Below are 20,492 nucleotides of genomic sequence, written 5' to 3' on the forward strand. Positions count from 1 at the left end.
GTAGAGGCCTGAGAATCTGTAGTAGTGGGTATCAGGGGCTGCAAAAGCGCCTCACTGAGTACTGGCGGACTGGCGACTAGCTTAACAGAAGCATTGTCGGCAGTTTTGGACCTATGCGGTCTGTCTCTGTCTTTATCCTTATGTTTTTTCAGAAGATCGGTAGTCGGATGGCTTAACAAAGCCATTTCTGAGTACGGAGATCGAGAAAGAAAGAATTTAGCTACAAAAATAGCCCGACGATTGAATAGTTCGGGCATTGAACAAGGCATAAAACTGACAGCGAGGCACGTCGTGGTCTGGGCCTAAACAGGTGATGCAGTAAGAATGAAAATCTCTATGAGGTATTTGCTTTCCACAGGCAAGACAATTGTTATTTTTTTCTGACATTGGTTAGAGCAAGAAAAAAGATCCCCAACAGGGTACTTATCTTTTTGAAGACTTCAGGTCTGAAACTTGAAAACAAAAATTTCAGGAGTCGGCCAACTGGCACTTGTGAACTGCTTCTGTTTTGGGCAGCGCACAGCAAGAAAGACTGATGTAATGGTTTCGGCTGCATGTTTTATACCCCTGACGACCTGACGTCATGGAAGCAGTTACAGCATCCGACACAGAAATCCGAAGACTCTGGTATTCAGGCTGGCTGAGGGCTGCCTGCAGGCATATAACCCAAATGTGATGACTGCAACAGTGAAACACGAAGAACATCTTCTATAAGCTCTTGCAGTTCAGAAATCCTCTTGGCAGAAGTCGGAACAATTAACAGCACGGTTTTCAAAGTACAAAACTTTAGGAAAAAACTAGTGGCTAGATCAAAAGTATCCAAGGTCAGTTTTTGTAGAACATAATTCAGGTCCCAAGTAGGAGGAACAGGTTTTCTTGGAAGCCTAATGTGAAGGTCGCCTTTCAAAAACTGTTTGACCTCATACTGGGATGAAAGGGGTAGAGCTATAGGCAGACAAACAGAAATGGGTGACAAATGAGCTTTAATTGAAGAGTAAGTGAGTCAAGAATTGAGCAACTCACACAAATAAGAAAGTATAGCAAAAGGGTCTTGGCTCTTCTCTTTCAACTACAAAGAAATCCTGTTCCATTTGGCTACATGATTTTCTGGAAGTTGGTTTTCTAGCCTTCTGTTAAATCTGGAACACATCCTCAGAAAAATGGTGCTTAAAAGGAATTAAAACTCTATCACCCAAATAGTTAACTGTAGTTTCTGGTAATAAGGGTGAAATAAAGTGCTCTTGTTTGGTGTAAGCAAGTCCATCCTATGGAGTAATTTATGATGATTGCTCCTGGCCAGGTGAAAAAGAAGGGGAAACCAGAGCTGTCTGAGCCAAAAGGGAGTCAGCAGCAAGATTTTGGCTTGTCCTTCATAGTCCTTTGAAGGACTTTTGGCAGAAGAGGAAGATGAGAGAAGGCATACAGGAATCTCCCATTCCATGAAAAGGACATGGTGTCCATTGTCCATGCCAGAGGGCTTGGTTCTCAGGAACAGAACTTGATCAGGTCTATCTATGGAGGACCCCATTGATGGAGAATGTACAGGATGACCACCCTGAATTTGCTGAAGGTGTCTGCCCCTATTTTCCTTTCTGAGGGAATGTAAACTACCTGAAGAACAGGATTGTGCTGGATTGCACTCTCTCAAGCCATCAAGGCTAGTTTGCAAAGGCGATATGACTTGGTACCCCCTTGCTTGTTTATGTATCACATGAATGTGGTGTTGTCTGTGAATATCCTGTAAGAGCCTTGTGACCAGAAATAATTCAGGGACTGGACTGCCACAATCAAGGCCTTCAGCTCCTTCAAGTTTATGTGATTTTTTTTCTATCTCTGGAAGACCAAATCCCCTGGACCTTGATATTGTTGGAGAAAGACCCCCATGCTACGTCTGAAGCATCTGGGTACAACTCCTGCACTGGAGGAGAAACCAGAAAATTGAGTCAGGGATTGAGGGAAATCTGGTTCATCCACTAAAGCATCTCCTTCTAGATGCAAGGCAAGTGAGGAATTTAGAAGTCTAATGGGTGACAATGTTGAAGCAAAACAGACGAGGTACCACTGCAGCTTCCTTACGTGGAGTCTGACAAACAGAATCATAGGAATAGTGGATAACATGAAGCCCAGAGCTCTCATAGGAATAGTGGATGACATGAAACCCACGGCTCTTAAAACCTCACCTGCAAAGGGAGAAAGCTCTGAAAGAACTCTATCAGAAGCAGAACCTTGTCTGTAGGAAGGAAGGAGGGAAGGAAGGTTTTCATAGAAAGTTCATAGAAAGAGTGTCGATCCTGTATCCTAAGATAATCAGGTCTTGAGACAGGATCAAGACGCATTTCTTTAGGCTTAGCATGAATCCTTGACTGAGAGGACAGATCATCAAATATGAGGAATGTAGATGATGTGGCACTGCAAGCAGTCTATGAAAACTTCTGTACACGATAGGGGAATGGATTACAAAACAGAAGGCACAGGGTAAGACAGTGATCATTGCAGTAAAGGGGGCATCAAAACAAACAAAATTGAGATAGTAAAACAGCAGAAGTTAATAGCTTCAAGTATCTGGGAGGTGTCATCGATGAGAAGAAAAGTCTGAATGAGGAGGTCAGCTTGTTGCTACCTAAATACTCACAAGGGCAAGTGGTTTAGAAAATATGATGGATTTAACTACCAAGCTTGGCAAGAGTGGTGATTACTGTAAAAGTGCACTTTTTTTGGTGTGGTAATAACTATAAATATTGGCTGTGATCTGGGTCTGGATTAAGACTGACATGTCCTTCAGACCTATTAGTATCTCTCAGCTCAATCAAGACACTCCCATTTTTGCTGTCGCAACTGACCAATAGCTGATGTCAGGCAGCCTGCTAATAGGTTTATCTTTTTCACCATTCTGTGTTAGTCATTTTCATTGAACATCTGCTCATTGTCTTACTTTTGTATCTGCCAGAGAATACACACGTGCCACATCCTATACTATCTCGGCCTTAAACACATTGTAGTTGTAGAGCACCCTGGGGCAAAAACGTTTTTTTTTTTTTGCATTGCACATGAGTTTACATGTATCCTGTGAAAGGAGACATTGTTATGAGAGATCAAATAAGACAAAACCAAGTGAGCAGCGTGACCATTCCGCAACCTGCACATTATGAACAATGCGATACACAATTAAGTCTGCACTAAACTGCATAAAGAGCATTCATTAACTGATGCTGTTAGCTAATATTTCATCCTTTTAATATACTTTGTTGGCAAAATGTGAAATTGGGTTTTACATGTCCTTTTCGTAGTGATACTCATTGTTTGCAGTATGAAATCAAATGAACTGTTTTGGAGGGCAACCTTTGTAAGTAGCTTTTATTATTTATCATTTTTTATATGCTAATGCACTTTTAGTGTGAACATTTCTCATAAATTCTGTTTGATTTCAAGTGTTGCTGAATAAATATTTAAGCTAACAGAGACTTTGTTTAACTAAGGCTGGTACCAAGAATATATGATGTCTTGTGACATGACTTGTTACGCATGCATTGAACTTTTCACTCTGTTTAGCTTTATGTGGAAAGCAGAGAACTGTGCTCCTCACTGTATGCATTTTTTTCCTTAGGTTACTATGAAACAGTTGTTAATATTTACATTTTTGTACATTTTTGCAAAACATGATTTGTTTTCCCATGTACAGAGGTATCTAGACTCTTGCTGTCTACCTGCATTCTCCCTGTCAATCTTTCTAGCCTCCCCCTTCCTTAACTTTTTCACCAGTTACCCTCATCAGCTATTAATCATATGTATGTTTAAAGAACATAAATGTTATTGTGAATGGGTGGTACAAAACAAAAGCTGTGCTGGCATCAATTTTCTGTTTTATTTTTATTTTATTTCATTATTACTTTTTTATTTGTATTTTAATATTTGTTAATGAGGTAGGTGGGCTGGTCATTTCACCCTTTCTGTGCATGACTGCATCTCAAGTGAACAAGTGTACAAAATAAAAAAAAATCACAATGGCAATAAGTAGAGTAATACAAGGGTACAAGCAAATAGAGACAGTAGTGTAAACACCAATATAAATACAAATTACAGCAAATAGAAGCAAAATACATCACAGAAAAAAAGAATGACTCTAAGGACTGTTTAAATAATTATGCAAATGTAATCTACTGTAAACAAGGTTCTAAAAGGTACTTTTTTCTCAGATTTGAGATAGTGCTTGCATGAAAGAGTAGGTTAACCTACATCTGTGATGTCTGTGCTGAATGCCATTTAATATTTGGCTCCTTTGTCTTTCCCAGATCAGGGAAACAGATGAATGGCTGACAATATGACATCTAGAATGCCAGCATACTGGCATCCTGGTTCCAAAACCTTCCACTTTGCTTTCTTGTTATATTCTCACAGGTGGCAGCAAAGCAGCTGATCCTGAAGTCACTTCTGTTTTAATTAGTTCAGCAGGGAAAACATTTTGTCTTTCTGGACAGTGCATTGTAAAATGATAAGTTTTTCTGCTACCCTGACTTCATCTCCTTTGTTTTGAACTGGTACATATGTGAAATACCACAGTTGTCAAATTTTCTTTGTAACTATACTGTAGTACATATCTGCATGACCACATTTGTTCAGTTTGCAAAAAAAAAAAAAAAAAATTTCATTCAATGGATCCTTCAAGAAAATATTCTAAGTGAGTCTATTACATGCAAATATACCTAAAAGTTTTTTGATGGTTGATTTTTTTTCTTGGAAAGTTTGTATTTAAAATATGCTGTGATTCATGTTGAGGTACACTTTGGAAACACGGCAATCTACATTTTATTTTTGTCCTCCTCAATTAGGCTTTCATCTGCTGACTTTTAAACTTTCAGTTTAAATTTCTAGTTTTGAAAAAGCCTGGTATCTTATTTTAGGGTTTCAGCTCTCCAGTAGCTTATTTTATAGCTTCCACAGACCACCCATGTCAACCAAAGGACAGTTCTGTTTCCTTAATGTGTACTAAGTGTATTTATAATCAGAGATGATACTTCCATGTATTCATAATTTATTTAATGCAGCTCACATTTTCAATTGCAAATATAGAGGATTATGATTGTCACCCGTGCTAACTTGTATATTATGTTATGTAAAGACAATATCACACTCTATTTTTAAATTTTTAATGTAAGCATAGCAATAAGTATTTTTTTTTTCATAACTTTTTGCAAACACTCCTTATTAACTCCATTTCATTGGCATGCTTAGCAAATCATGTAAGCTTGTAGATGCAACCTTGTTGCATTAGCTTTATGTATGATCATACCTCTCAACCTCTTAGAGCAAAAAATCTGGACAAAGCTATAAGTAAAAGTGGGACAAAGGCCTAAAAATACAGACACTTTTTAAATATTGCTCTTACAAGCTTAGAAAGTTGATAGAATAACAGATTGTGCATTAGCATGCATTTTCTGAAGGATATGAAGTCCAAAACTCAAATGTTTGTCATTATTTTCTAACTTCAGTCTTTAAAGATTTGCCACTAATTTGCCAGAAAACCACAATTTTATGAAAAACAGACCAAAAATAGGAGGCAAAAATCTAGACATTCTGCAAAATCGGTACAGTTGAGAGGTATGTGTATGATCCTTTACCAGGACTTCAGAAATTAGACTTCGAAAACAATGACAAATATACTCATTTCAGAAGTACCAGGAAGTCTCCTGTAAAGGTGATTATACTCTTACAGGATACACAGGAACTGTGCTTTCCTGATGACCATGCTCTTCTAAGAAGCAATGACTTAAGCACGGTTCTAGTAATTAGTCGGTGGCATATGGTTTAATGCTGGTACCACTCCTGCTCAACATACGTGTACCAAATATCACAATGGAACTAGAGAACAAAGTAAACTTTTACTGATCATACAAAATGCAGTGTATTACTAAGGGATGGAGTAGTCTGTCACTGGAATGTCCTGGAACAGCCTGCAGGAATGGCAAATAGGTATCAAATCTGGCTCAGTGCAATATACATCGATATCTATATATATAAAAGACTTTCAGCTTTTCTTGGTTAGGGGTCACCACAGCAGATCACCGGTCCGCTTATGCTAGGCAGTGGATTTTTATGGTGATGAGTTGCCAGCCTGGCGCCTAACCTTCACAGAAAGCACAAACACTCACATACCTATCTACATGTCTTTTTAAAGTTCAGTCGATCGCAAGGAGGACATGCAGACTCCACAAAGAAGGCACTCCAGCTGAGAATTGAATCGGAGAACCTCTTGCTGTAAGGCGACAATGCTAATCATTGCACCACACACACACACACACACACACACACATATATACACACATATATATATATATATATATATATATATATATACACATACATAAAACATCAAGATTATGCACTCTTTTGAGAATAATCTATATATAACATCTGTCCTAAAAGACTGATTACTATAATCATTCACAGACTACATTACACTGTATTATAGGTTCATAGCTAAATAATAGGCTAGCTGCTCTTGTGGGCCATTTTAAGCCTAGCTAATTTCCCTTTCAAGGGTGAGACTCAAACACTGTATCTTATGAATGTGAGGTAAAGCTCTTAACAATTATACCAACCCCAACATCATGTCATCATCAACAACCCCCTTTTTCACAATTTCTACATGGGGTCTGGATGTCGCCATTTCTCTTGATTCAATGCCACACTCCTGCCTTTTTCAATACTCATGCCTGACTGCTGCAGGTCTTCTCTCACATAATCCATCCACCTCTTTGCTAGACACCCTCATTTCTTCTTGTTTTCTTCTTGTCTGTCCCAAATCTTCCTCACCATATTGTCTTCTGCTTTTCTACACATGTGCCCGAACCACCATGATCTGTTCTCTTTGATCTTTTCTGCAATTGGTGCTACTTTGGCTTCTGCTTTTATGTCCTGATTTCTTCATCTGTCTCACATTGTGCATCCTACCACATTTCTCTGGCACTTCATTTCCATCACTTCTAGCTTTCTCATCTGCTGTGCCTTTATTGCTCAGGTTTCTGCACCATACAGTAGTACTGGTTGCACCACTGTTTTGTACATCTTACTTTTTAGCTTCTTTGGCATTCTTCTGTCATTCACTACACCTGACAGTTTATGCCAGTTGGCTGCAGTTCCTATGATTCTAACTTTGACCTCTTCATTCAGACTTCCTTTCTCCTCAACCACCCCTCCTGGATACTTAAGTTGTTAACCTGTTCCACTATCTTCCCTTCTACCTCAATTCTGAGCTTCTTCTGATTTCCCCAGTTTGCTGCCATTACCACTGTCTTATCTGTACTCTATTTCATCCCATGTGTTTCAGTTTTTCATTCCATTCCCCTATCCTTTACTGAAATTCTTGTTGAGAGTCTGCCTGTAATGCCACATCATCTACATACAGCAACTTTGTTGACCTGTCCCCATCGACCTGTTTGCTAATGTAGTCCATCACCAGTATGAAGAGCAGTGGGCTCAGAGATGAACCCTGGTGCACAACCACTCCCACTGGGAATCTCACTGTGAGACTGAATACTGTTTGTACTTGAGTCATTGAGTCCTTGTATATAGCTTGCACTAATTCTACCAATGTTTTCTTGGACTTCAAAACACTGCTGTACTGCCAAAATCAGATTTCTTGGGGACTTCGTCATACGTTTTCTCTAAATCTATAAATGTCTTCTTTTCAACTATCTGTCTTACTGCAAACATCGAGTCAGTGGTGCTGCATCCTGATGTGAATCCGAACTGCTCATCCCCCATCTTACTTTCTACTACTGTGTGTATCCATTTATCAGTTGCTGTCTCCAGAACTTTCAGGCAGTGTGACAGGAGTTTGGTATCTCTGTATTGCCCACAGTTGTGGATGTCCCCTTTGTTCCTGAACCCTGGCATGAGAATGTTTATTCTCAAGTCATCTGGGATATGACTTTCTTTCCACGCTGCTATTAGTACCCTACCCTCAGGAGCCATTTCTCCCCTATCTCACCCTGTATTTTTATGATATCTGCTATGACCTCATATGAGCCTGCTACTTTCCCTTCACTTTCCTTAGTGCTGTTCTTACTTCTTCTAGAGTGGGCTCTCTTCTTCTCTCATTGTAGGCTGTCTCAGGGGCAGTACAGCTTCTGTGGGGTTTTCTTCATTCAGAAGCTGGTGGAAGTACTATTTCCATCCGTCATTTATGTCCTGTGGACTGGTGAACAAGCTGTTGCTGGTGCCCTTATGAAGGGTGTTTGACTATCTTCTTTAAATTTCTGTCTTTGCCTTGCAACTTGATATAGTTTCTTTGTGCCACCTACTGAGTCACTTTACAGAAGCTGGTAGTGTGCCCTATGCCCTGTTCTTTACTATTGCAACTCCTTTCTTAGCTTCTTTGTTAGCCAACCAGTATTCCTTCCTAGCTTGGTCCATCTTGTATATCTCCCAGCTTTTCCTGCACACCTTTCTTTGAAGACTTCCTGGAATTCTGCATTGCACCACCAGCTTTCCTCATGTACAGACAGTTAGGTCTACATTTCCTTGAAGGTGAGTCCTTCGCTGTTCAGTTTGACAGCTGCGGTTGTTAGTAGGATGCTTTTCATTGTCGGACCAGTCCTTGATGTTTTGACTGTGTTTACATGAACTTCTTTGTATAGAATACAACAGCGATCCTGTTCTGATTGTGATCGCCATCGATGGGTCACATCTTCACTATCTGTAAGGTAAAGCTGCTACGTTAGTTTAGGATATTTTGTAACTGTAGTTTAGGCTAATATATATTCTTTGATGTCTCGCCGCAGAGATGTTCGTACCAATTTGTTCCTAGTAATCGTTATGTTATGCACTTTTTAATAGTGACAATATATTGCTGTTCTCTTGACGAATAGTCACTGTATGGGTATTCTGTTTGGTAGTGGAGTTTGGCAATATCATTTGTCTTCACATAACACCACACCATATATTCTTGGTGTTGTTTGATATATTCGCTTTGTTTTTTAACTGGATGTTTTTTAACTGGATGTTTTATGATAAGGAACTCAGGATGAGTTCGGCTTAGCGACTCTAATTACAGAGTTATCATACACATTCTAACTCCATCAGTGATATCGCTGTGTTTCATATATTTTTGTTTTGTTTTACAAGTTTTTTTGCTCGTGGGTTAAAGTATGTATCTTGATTACGGGCACTTACTGTTTTGTAATATAGTGACCTTGGCTTGCCAGCAGGAGTGTATTGTTAGCTTTGTAGTAGAGCATGCTACATTTCTTTGCAGCAGCACAGTTTATTTAAGGCGCATTGAGTGCGTTTCATGCCAACTGTGTTTATTCATGCATTTTAAATATTTTTAAATGTTTTTATTGATTCTTCATTTTGGTTCCACAGAGCCTGTTTTCAGCGGAGGCCCGGGGAGAAATGCTCCAGATGCATGTCTTCATCTGTCTCATTTGAATTTATTAATGTTGTCCCTTTAAACCAGCTCAGGATGAATGTTATAATTATTTAATTATTTAATTAGTGCTTCAATTAGTTAAGTTTGAGCGCCAAAAATCTTTGTATAAATGGGTGTTCAAATTCATACTTTATTACACCTGAAGAAGCGTAGTACAGCTACGTGAAAGCGCTTGTGTGTTCCTGTTTTTAATAAAGAAGGTTGCTACAACAGTCGACATCTCTGTGTGGTGTATCCAGTGGATTTGGTGTGTCCCTTTCCTTATGTACCTTAACACATATTCGTTCTGTAGTCTTCACACACGCTGTTTTGAGCTGCTGCTATTCTTTTTCAACTATTTCCACCTCTTCTTGGGGTGCTAGAGCCCTGAGTAAATCCTTGAACTGTTGTACTTTTCCTCCAGTCAACTTCCAGATATTCAGTTTGGTCTCTGTTGACCTTAGAGCCTTCTCTGACCACTGCTTGCATCGACTGTGGCAACCAGTGGTTTATGCTTTGGGCTGGCTGTTTCACTGGGGATGACTTTGTAATTGTTGCTTCTACCTCAGTGCCCTTTCCTTATAAGAGGAAGTCTACCTGAGTTGCATGTTGGCCACTCTTGTACGTGATCTTGTGACTGTCTCTCTTTCTGAACCATGTGTTGCCTGCTATCAAGCCATTTGCCAGACAGAAGTCTAGAATGCCATTTCCTTCTTTATTCCCATTGCCCCACCCATGTGAACCCAGGCAGTCCTCATATCTGCTCTGTCTGTCCCAATATGTGCATTCAAGTCACCCATTATCAATACCACTTCATGCTATCCTACTTTATCTAGTAGGTCTTGTAACTGCTGTCTGAATGTCCTCTTATACTCACTATCACAACCCTGCTGTTGGACATAGGCTTAGATTTTGAATACTGCCCTATCATTACATTGGATTCTGATTGCCATGAGTCTGTCACTAATTCTGATGACATCCCTCACTGCCTTCTGAAGCTTCTCTCTCACCATTTCAAGCCTGTCCTCCTCCCCCTGAATAGCAGAATCTGGATCCCAAGCCAAGGTGCTTTGCTGCACTGCCCTTCCATCTTGTCTCTTGGATACATAGAGGATGTCCAACCTCCTCTATACAATCATCCACTTCTAAGCCACATCCTGTCAGTGAACCTACACTGAGTGTAGAAATTCTTAGTTCATGTTTGGCAGGTTGATTGGTTTTAAGTCCAGCTTTTGCTCAACAGAGCTATCCCAGGTAACCCAGTATGGGCAAATGGACATGGCCAGGCAGTAGCTTATTGAACCAGGGCTGCTGGGCTTTATGGTGGGCACACACTGGCTAGTATGGGCACATACAGCACTTCCACAGTGAGCATGGGTCCCTGGCATAGGTCGGAGTAGGCCAGGTCCTCAACCCACTTATCACCGGCAAATACCCATGCCCATTTGGTGACATTAGTTAACATGGCTGAATCACCTACAGCCATAGGTAGCATGCAATTTGTTATCCATGTTCTGAGGATACTGCACACCACAGTAGATGCCCAAAGAAGTTGCACTATAAAAGCTCTATGGGCACCATGTAGAGTCTGTGCTGCTGCACACAGCTTCATTCATTGGCGAGTTTGAGATGGAGACACTCAGCATGTTTTTCGGAAAAGGGAGGAACCCCACAGAAACACAGGGAGAACATGCAAACTCCAAACAGGCATTGGTCAGAGGTCAGGATCAATCCTTGTATCTTGTGCATGGAAGGTGATGACCTTAACCGTTATGCCAACTGATACCAACCCCAACATTAATAGCAGAAGTCTACAGAATGCTTGACCACAGTATTTGTTTAGTACTTATTTAATTTTGCTACTCCAGTGTGTCCAATTAAACAGATCTAATATTCAGCAGAATCAATGGGAGAAAAGATTCACTAAATTGAAAATGGTACATCACTCTATAAAACAGCATCAAGACTGTACATGAATCATATTTAAAAACAATTATGGTAAAAACATACATTACAAAAATCTGTGCATGCAATTACCAAAAAAATATTAGCTAGATTTTATGCAAAGGGAAACAGGGATTTGCCTAGCTAATCTGACATTTGATGAAAAAACTAACCATATAACACTCCAAAAAGTAAGCACACAATAAGTAAATAAAACACTCAGTGCAAGACAATAACATCATGCAATTCTTCTTAAATTCATCTCTGAATGTGGGATGAGACAAATGGTGACGTGAGACAGTGCATTCTACTTTACAGTCATCATAGTACTGAACATAATATGTCATGCATTAGTGATATACATAACTGGATGAGCTACACTTTCTAGCACGTAGCAGGATAGAACAATAACACATACGTGACTCATTCCAGACATAGCAGGATAGAACAATAACACATACGTGACTCATTCCAGAAATGCAGTCTAACCTTAGAGTTGTGCAACAGCCTCATGTGGTCAACCTTGGCATCAGATAGTCCCAGGTAAAGAGCATTGCAGTAGCTAACATAGAAGGGGACGAGGGCATGAATAGCTACTGAGGAATCAGCTTGATGCACTAAGTGTTTGATCCTGGCAATGTTCCACAGATGGATACATGAAGCTTTAACAACAGCAGTCATTTGGTGTCAGTCAGTCAGCTGACAATCCATGGTCACTTCCATGGTCAGCAGCATGAGTAGCCATGGGCTCAGATTTGGAGATGTTTAGTTTCAACTGAGTGCAGGTTAGCTATTAGTAAAAGAACCGGGCATCTTCAGCAAGGATATACACACTCATGAAATCTTGAAAGGGAAGGACAAGCAGAGCTGGGTATAATCAGCATAACCCCTTACCACATCTCCAAATGGAAGCATTTACACTAGAACAAGAAATGTCCTGAAATTCAGCCATATGGCAGTTCACAGTACTGAATAACACTACTTGCCTTTAGCTTTAGGATGTACTCAACTACATAGGATCATAGGATCAGAGGAGGTTACTAGGCTATTTACCCAGAGGTCATTTTAAGCCTAGCCATTTCATCCAAGTGTAATACCATAGAAATGCTAGTTAATAACCAAGATTGCATTTAGTGATGACTGCCCATGTCCAGGATGGTTGTGAGTGCAATCTCTGGTATGAATTTATGGTGTCCCATCCGCTCATCCAGATTCCTCTTGAACAGTGTCATAGAAGTACTCTTTTTTACATGAATTGGTAGCCTGTTACAAAGATGCATCAGTCACTGGGAGATAAATCTGTCTCTCCAGCATGACCTATTAAGTTGCAGGCCATATTTAGGTCCCTGGAATGGGTAGCCCTAGTCCTGTTTGATTTACAGATATGCAGCAAGTTCATTAAGTTTGGGTCTTGGATTGCTCTGTAGGCCAGGCATAAGTCTCCCCTAAAAAGTTTGTACTATACAGAGTATAGTGACAGGGACTTCAGTCAGTCTGTGTAAGGCACATACAGGAGCCCGAGCCCCTTGATCTTCTTTGGTGGAAACCTCTGAGGTCTCTCCAATTGCTGCAGGTGCTTTGTACGGTACATGCTGAATGGGTTGTTATACTCAATAATGGGCCAGATAAGTGCAAAGTATAGAGGGGTTATAACCTCTTTTGCTCTCGAGGTGATGCTTTACTAATCATGTGCAATGTAGAAAGCTTTCTTTACTACAGTAAACATATGGTGGTCAAACTTAAAGTCACAGTCAACTTGTGATCCTACTTAGTGGGTACTTAAGGTATTGTTGTTGATTTGATAGTGTGAAGGGACATTGTTTGTACTGAAGGGAATGATGATGCATTTCTTTGCATTCAGTTTGAGACAGTGACTAATATATCAGTTGTTGGTCTGTGTGAGACCCTCCTGCAGTATACCAACATCATTTTAGGATTCAAAGATTGCACCTAGTTGCAGTAGTCTGCAAACTTAGTCAGCCACAACCCCATAGTTTTGATCAGAACTTCTGAGAACTATATACCAAACAGTAGGGGACCCAGCACTGATCCCTGTGGCACCCCACTTGTAACAGGTTTGCTGGTTGATGTGGAGCTGCCCACTTTGATAGCATGTGTCTGGTTTGTGAGTCAGTTGGCAACCCATGTTACAACAAAGGACAAGGATGGTCTCAGTACTATGGTATGTGCAATAACCAACTGACATGGATCCATGATCTTCTTGGCTGCAAGACAGCACTCAAGATGCACATAAATGACCTTCTTAATAACCTTACCAAAGAAAGAAAGGTTAGAAGCAGAGCAGCTGTTGTTATGGATATCAGGATCAAGAGACAGTTCCTTGATGATTAGAGTAATAAAGGTCTTATTCAAAGTTAAAGGAAAAACTCCATCCATATTGAAGAAAACAAGACCTAATAGATAACTAAGCTAAGAACATCGGTGCTAGCCAAGACCAACTTTGATGGGCAAGGAAAGACCACAAGTCTTACCTTGCAAATCTGAGGTCATCGGAAGGAGCTCATTGTAATCAGGAATGTCAAACACTATCCAGGTTAAAAGCAAACTGCACTTGAGGCAACCATTAAAGCCATGGGCTTGGAGGTGGAAGAACTGATCTGGTAGTGGAAATCTTGCCAGTGAAGCAATGTACAGTACATAGTCCACATTGCTGGGCAGATACACCTTACTGAGAGGTAAGACAGGCTGGACTGCACAGTCTGTTGTCCACCTGAAAAGAGCATGGCTGGTTGATTAGACACCACTAAGATACCTTTGGACAGGTAAGCTGTCTTTTTACAAGTGATATTTGTCCAGTATGATGTGTAATGCTCATTTATGTTTGCCACTTCATAGACCTACACACCTCTTGGTCAATCCTAGACTCATGCTTCCTGATGGAGACTTGAGACTAATATAATAATTACCAGGGACAACTATCTGTTGTAGTCATCGACCAAGGCACCAAGATAACAATCACCATTTTCCAAGAGGAACTGAAAAGAGTGTAGAAAAAAAATATCTGGACTAATATGACTAACTAAATGCCTCTCTTTGAATTCAGAATCAAGAAGACTAGAAAAGGATAACTCCAGACCAAAGTAGAACAGCAAGTGGTCAGACCAAGAGATATATTTCCCCACCAAATCTAAGGCATTCATATCCATTAGGAAGATCAAGTCCAAACTGTTTCCGGATTTGTACATTGTATAGGTGGCAAGCTGAACAAAACCAAAGTCTTTCATATTATAACTAGATTGCTTGGTGAAAGTTACCAATTTGTCATTGAACCAGATACTGAAGTCATCAAGCAGAACAAGGTATCAGTGACCCAAGACTGAGTGATAAGGAACTCTGGTAAGGATGTCCTCTCACAACCTGGTAGATACCCATAGTTTGATCCTGCATAAATTATGAATTCAAAGGACTGTTCACCCTAAAGACAATCAGAGTCATCTGAAACCTGGAACCATTAACAAATAGCAATCCTTCCTCTGATCCAGCCCTGTCTAGGGAATGGTATCATAGAGACACCATAAGGCACCACAACTGCCAGTAGAGGAGCAAAGTTGTCATCACTGAGCCAGGTCTCTGCAATAAAAGCTGTGTTAAAGTCACATGATAGGTCAGAAATAATTTTCATCCTGTTTTGTACTGAGCTGGCAATAGAATAAATAGCCCTAAGTGAAGTCACCAGAGAATGGTTCCCAGTCACTTGCCACTGACCACTGATGGAGAAGCTAGACCTTGAATACCACATGGAAGAAGGGGTTGTGCCATTTTATCTCAAGGAAAGAGTGGTGAGACTGATGTCCCATCCAGAGAATGCATCCCTGAGTGCCCACATTAGCTTACCCCTGCAAGCCTCCATGGTGCCTGTGCAAAATGTACAGACTCCTGTAGATGTGGAAGATAGCAACAGGCAGGCTTGGAAAAACAAATGGGTGTAGCTCTCAAAGGGTTGCTTTGTCATATTGTATAATAGCAGTAACAACAATAATCATCATAATTAAAACAAAGTAAGTAAAATCAGTGTTGGGCCAAGCAGGTAACAAAATATCAAACTAAGGCTCAGATTCACTGAAGAGACATAGGACTGAGAGAGAAAATTATGAAATATTTAACTTCTGAAGACTCAACCTAATCGAGGACTCAATATTCAGCACAAGAGCAAACATTAAATCATTCCTAATTAGCCAGACCATCAGTATCAAAGGTGATATTTATCACCTGTACCCTGGCAGGAACTAGGACCAGGAAAACTTCAATTAACACAGCTGGATCTCAGGAAGCTACAGTGGGAATCATACAGATTGCCATTATGTCTAAATATTGCGTAAGTCATGCAGCTGCAGAAAATCCAGAGCTTAACTGAACAATCATGTCTTGGTTTGTAATTGACTTTGGAGTTGCATAGCAGGTGAAGTTTTATTTGAATATGAATTTATTTCTTACCACTGTTTTTCACTGTTTGTAGGAAGGAAGTGATAGCTTGTAGACAAGAAGATTTACTTTGATTTATAGTCCGTTGTTTTGCCTTTAAATTTCACGGTTTGCTGTTAGAAAAGGATAGGTTTTAGACAGGCATACACTAACCAAACTAACCAACCTAGTCAGCTATAAATTCACACGGACAGCAGACAGGACAATTCAGATTAAACAATCCTATCTTGGTTTGTAATTTACTGATCTTTACTGTTAAAAAGAGGTGTGACTGTGCGCAATAGTGTGCAGAAGCTACTGTGCGTGATATAAAGGAAATTCCATCTTTTTGTGGCTTTCAGAAGTTGTATGGAACAAACAACAACTTTACTGTACTTATTTTAGTATTTGTTTGTATACTGTTTGTGTGATTTTTCTCACAGAAGTTCGTTTTGAATTTTGTATACTGTTTGTGTGATTTTTCTCACAGAAGTTCGTTTTGAATTCTGGGGTAACTGATTTTGATTATTCTTTTCTTTTAGACTTTTTTTATTCATTTGCAGCTGAATATGGATTCATTAAATGATTATACTATAATGATTTGCTAAAGCACGAGTATCTTGTACAGTGTAATAAATTATGTGTATATTTAAAGGTAACACCTGATAACATTGGTGATCTGTGTTACTCGTGTCAAAAGGTGGATGATTTGCTTACCATTATTGGTAGTAAATCTGGACATACTGATGATGATTGCACTTGTGCAAGTGGCACGGCTTGGAGAACTGTTGTTACATTTATTAATGACCGGACTGGTGACATAAACAATGTCAGGCAAAGAGCAAGCAAAAGGAACACATTTAGGAAAGGATCTAGCTATTGTCTGTAAAGATCACTCAGCCTCTGTGAAACAAGACAATGACTCCGACAACTTTGGAATTCTGGATACAAGTATTCAGCAATCTGAGGATTCAGAGCATTTAGTAGGAAATAAAAAAAAAAGAAGTTCACAACAAATAACAAGGAAGGAAAGGAAACTGATAAATGCCTGTAACGTAAAGAGACTACATACTAAAAAGGGCACTGCTTTGTTATGCAACACAGAGATTACAGCAAATAATAATATTTTTCTATCGGAACACCTTCTGTCTACAGAACAAGGCAGCATTTTTTCAACAGAGAAGGTAGAAAAAAGAGGCAAGAGGCAGGTGAAAAGGAAGAAATCAAAATTGAAAGTGGAAGGATTGAAGAACATTACTGTAAGAAAAAAGAGGAGAAAGGCAGACATTGACAACATGGCTCAAGCTGTAGATTTGCAAAGCCAGCTGGATGAGAATTGTAAGCTTGGAAATGTAATATGCAATGAAAACAGTGGAGTAAGACTAGTGATGATGAAGATCATTCCATTGTAATATCCAAGTAGTTCTTTTTGGCATTCAAGTAGCTAAATGGGTAGAGTTACAGTTATATGTGTAGTAGGTCCTGGGTTTGAATCCATAGCAGGCAGAACATGTCTTTTATGTGATGCACTATTGTGGTTGGTGCAATGGTTAAGGTGTCTGACTCATAAACACAAGGTACAATGTTTGATTCTTGCCTTTGGGAGGGAAATTAGCTAGGCTTAGAATAGCCCATTAAGGCAGATAGCCTAGCAATTAGCTATGAATCTACAAGACCAAACATTTAAGGAAAATTTAAAATAAAAATTAGTTAGGCCACAGTGGCCTAATGGATAAGCCATTGACCTCCTAAAGCAGGGATTATGGGTTTGAGTCCCATCTGGGGTGATATAATCTTGTTCCCTGGGGTTCTACCTGTGTCCTTCATTGACAGGGGCAATAGGTACTGATTGATGTTTCTTTTTTTGGTGATAAACTCTTGGCTAGGCTTGTAAGGGCTCCAGGGCTATTAGCCTAGTAATCTCCTATGATCCTATGAACAATTTATACAGCAGATATTACTGAATTAGAAGTTGAAGATTCTTCAAATCTGGTGAGAAAAGATATTATTGTGATTAGAGACTCAATTATTAGAGGAACTAATACTTACATGTGCAGAGAAGCTAATGAACATCGAATAGTGTTATGCTTGCCAGGAACAAAAATACAGGATGTGAGACAAGCCTTACAATGCCTTAATGTAAGGAAGTATGGATCTGTTTTTTTTAAGGAAGTATGGATCTGTTTTTTTTCATGTTGGTATAAATTATCTCATCTGCAAGGACTTTTTGGTCATGGTAGGGAACTTATATCCACCTTAGATTGCATAGCTTGCACAGGTGGTAGGACTTCATGTCAAGTTTTACCACCACTGATGTGCAGTGATCATGGGGTTATAAAGGTAAATTTGTTGCTAGATAATTCTGCCAAACTGAAATCTAAAGCAATACACAGAAGCTTAATTACAGATTATATGGAAGCAAAACAGGCACTATGTAAAACTAATTGGAGTGATGCATTCAGTGGAAAAACTGCAGAAGGAATGTGGAAAGTTCTGAAAAATAAATTGAGTGCAAAAAATAAAAAAAAAATGTTTAACATCAGGATCCAGTAATACAACATCAGAGATTTATTTCCATAAGAACAAGATACCTAATTTAAGGTGAGAGACAAAAAATATAAGAAATGGAAAACAGGTCGAACTACAGTTTTAAAAACTGCAATAAGCAAGCTGGACAACAGATTAAACATAGTATGAGACAAGATCAATAAACATTTGAAGAAATTTATATAAAGATATTGAGCATATAATAGGAAACCATTTTATAGATGCATTTAAGATGTAAACGGAATAAAGACATACAAATTGATAAACTGTGTATACATTCTAAAATTTATTCTCAGACACAGCAGATTATAGATATATTTACAAAATCTTATATATGCAAAACAGTCTGGCTCCACAAAGGCGGTTATAAGCTGTCCTAGTCACATCCACGTAACCTCAAATACTGAAATAAAATTTGATTTTTATTGAAAAAGAACTATGCAAACTGGATCCAAATAAAGCACAGGGAGGAGACAGAATTAGTAATAATGACCTGAGAGCACATAAGCAAGAACTTACAGCATTATATCTATTATTTACTAGGTTGTATAAATATTGAGAGATTCCTCAAGATTGGAGACATGCACTTATTAAACGTGTCTTTAAAGAACTGGGGAGTAAGACAAACCCAGAGTCCTACAGACCCTTAAGTCCTCAATACCTATTTTTTTTTTCATCTGAGGTGTTCTACTGTCTGTAGGCAGATGACCTGAAATTGGGTAAGCTGATTACATGTTTTACAGATAAGGCATGCCTGCAAAAGAACTTCACTTAATTGACCATTTAGGCATGAGAGAATAACATGCTGATAAATACATCAAAAATGCATAAAAAAATAAGTATATGAAATTCAGGAGACATAAACTGAAATGTGAATATTTAGTACAGCACATTGATTGAAACTGTAGATTCATCTAAGGACTTGGGTATATGGATAGATCTGGCACTGAGTTTTTCTAATCATATCAACCAATTGGTTAATGATAGTCATAGAATTATAGATTGTATAAAAAGATTTATAAAGGCTAGGAAATCTGAAATTAAGAAGTCATGGTTTGTTAATTACATTCGACCCAAACTTGAGTATGGAATAACAATATGGAAACCTTATTGGAAGCCTTATAAGAAAACAAGCATGAGCGGTGGTGGTGCTGCGGTAGCGTTGTCGACTCACAGCAAGACGTTGTCCGTTCGATTCCCAACTAAAGCGTCTTCTGTGGGGAGACAGGCGTGAAGGGGCATACCTTCGTTGAAGGTTGTGCGTCAGGGCTGGTAACTCGGCACGTAAAAATCTTCTACCAATCATTAGCGGACCGAGTTCCTCTGTGGCAACCCCTAACCGGGATAAGCCGAAAGACACAAAGAATAAGAAAACAAGCATGAGTAAACTGGAAAGAGTACATCAAAAATATACAAAGGGTACCCATGGATGTGAAAATTTAATTTATTATGAATGAATAAAATGTCTGAACTTGTACAGTGTCTCATATAGATATTAAAGAGGAGATCTTAAGAGGAGAAAATTTAAGTTATTAATAAGTTATTATAAACAAATAAAATATCTGAAGTTGTACAGTGTCTCATATAGATATTTAAGAGGAGATCTTAAGAGGAGATCTTATTGAGGTATATTGGGAATTTAGAAACAATTACCTTTGGGAATGTTCAGGGTTATCAAAAAGTGGTAGAGAATCTTCAGACAACTTTTGTAGAAGATTCTATAGGAATGAGAAGTGCAGTAATTGTTTCTCTGAGAGGGAAGCTGATGCACTAAAGTGCGATAGCCTTTTCTGTGCATTTAAAGTGTTGTTTTGATTGTATCTAATCTATTTTCTGAAAAAAAAAAAAAAAAAAATATATATATATATATATATATATATATATATATATTTGTTACCCACCTTTCTGAACTAGTATAGTCCAGTTTTCAGGTTATTGCTGAATCCAAGGCCGAGTTACAAGTTTCTGTGTTGCCCATATCTTACTTGGATAGAAGGAAGTTTCTCTGTTCACCTGTGAGAGAGGAGCCTATCTGTCCCTGTAGGAGTGGTTTCAGTCCAGAAGTTAGTAGTTTATAGCCATTTTTGGCTAATTTCTATCTCTTTCACTTCCCTGCTATAAAAAATGCATTTGTGCGGTTTTGTGCACCGGGCAGCACCATTTAGCTAGA

General features: G+C 39.0%; 1 protein-coding gene across 1 annotated transcript in view; it reads right to left on the reverse strand.

The window, feature by feature from the left end:
* The window catches only part of CAPN9 (calpain 9), a 626,364-nt gene that overhangs the window by 387,909 nt on the left and 217,963 nt on the right, over positions 1-20,492 (reverse strand). The window lies entirely within an intron of this gene.

This window comes from Protopterus annectens, chromosome 1.part1 (assembly GCF_019279795.1).
Source record: "Protopterus annectens isolate FY-2018-M chromosome 1.part1, PAN1.0, whole genome shotgun sequence".
NCBI classification, from domain to species: domain Eukaryota; kingdom Metazoa; phylum Chordata; order Ceratodontiformes; family Protopteridae; genus Protopterus; species Protopterus annectens.